At 32.8% G+C, this 1,198-nt stretch overlaps 1 long non-coding RNA gene across 1 annotated transcript; it reads right to left on the bottom strand.

The window, feature by feature from the left end:
- Positions 1-422: 422 nt before the first annotated feature.
- LOC121990334 lies at positions 423-936 on the bottom strand. Its single transcript, XR_006114554.1, has 3 exons — positions 920-936; positions 674-781; positions 423-564 (listed from the first exon to the last, which is right to left on the bottom strand). It is a non-coding gene; the product is annotated as an uncharacterized LOC121990334 (long non-coding RNA).
- Positions 937-1,198: the final 262 nt, after the last annotated feature.

Below are 1,198 nucleotides of genomic sequence, written 5' to 3'. Positions count from 1 at the left end.
AACCTCTAGGTTTTCCGAGTAGCAACCAACAAAAGTATCATAAAATTAATATTGAAATAAGTAAATATTCACATCATCTAAATACATTTAACCATTAATCAAAGATAACATCAATATTTAATCTTTATTTCGCTTATCACGGCGCTCACGGGGACCAGATCCTCCTGGATATAAATGATTTGTATATCCCGCCTCTTGAATCATTTTACGAACCATCTCTTTTAGATTTTCTTCTCTTTGCCTATTTTCCTCGATAAGTTGTTCTTCCCTCTGTCTATTTTCTTTGATAACGAGTTCCAATTTATTTTTACTTTCAGTAATTTCTTCCTCCATCCTCTTGCTAATAGCACGCATGTCTTCAATTTCTTGAGATAATTCCTTGTTCTTCTCATGACAACACATTTCATTGGAACTTCCATTGTATGATCTTCTAAAATGTTGATTGCGTCCAAATCCGTACACCCTCCCCTTACATGGGTCGCCCACCACATCACACCATGATTTGAGATTGAATGAAGGTTGAGTAGACTGATCATCAACATTTTGTCTCTCTTTATATTGTTCCTGTCCATATTACAAGAGATTATATTAGTTTAAAAAAAATAAAAACCAACAAGTAAGAATTAATATAAGCTAATAGAAAATTAATGAATAATTAATTATGTTGACTTACACTAACTCGAGCCGATTTGTTATCCACAAACTCTCCAGTACCTTGCTTTCTTTTATGCATTCGTTCAAAAACCTCAAATTCATCCACATCTCGTCCCAAATCTTTTTTCTATAATCATACATAATACATGTCAATATAAAATAAAACAAATGAGATACATTGAATTTATATCTAAATGTCAAATATATAATAAATTTATTGAATGTGTAAATTATTGGAATAAACATGTTAGAAAAGGAGGTTTACCATTCTCTCACGGTGTGCACCAAAAGAAATTGAACCCCCAGTATGTTTGGTAGTAGACCCATCCTTCGCTGTCATTTTATTCTTCCGTGCAATTTCACATTTGATCTTGTGATCTTCTTTATTCCAATGAATTTTAACTAAGTCATTCCATATATTAGCTTCCATCCAATCAGGTCCTCTACCTATCATATCTAATATGTCTGGTTTCCTTCCTAAATCTTCTTGTGCAGATGATAATGCTACTTTCTTTGCCAAATGAATGGATGCCCTGTATCTCTC

This window comes from Zingiber officinale, chromosome 6B (assembly GCF_018446385.1).
Source record: "Zingiber officinale cultivar Zhangliang chromosome 6B, Zo_v1.1, whole genome shotgun sequence".
Taxonomy (NCBI): Eukaryota; Viridiplantae; Streptophyta; class Magnoliopsida; order Zingiberales; family Zingiberaceae; genus Zingiber; species Zingiber officinale.
Note: the sequence above shows the minus strand (reverse complement) of the source record. Positions and strands in the feature narration are given on the sequence as shown.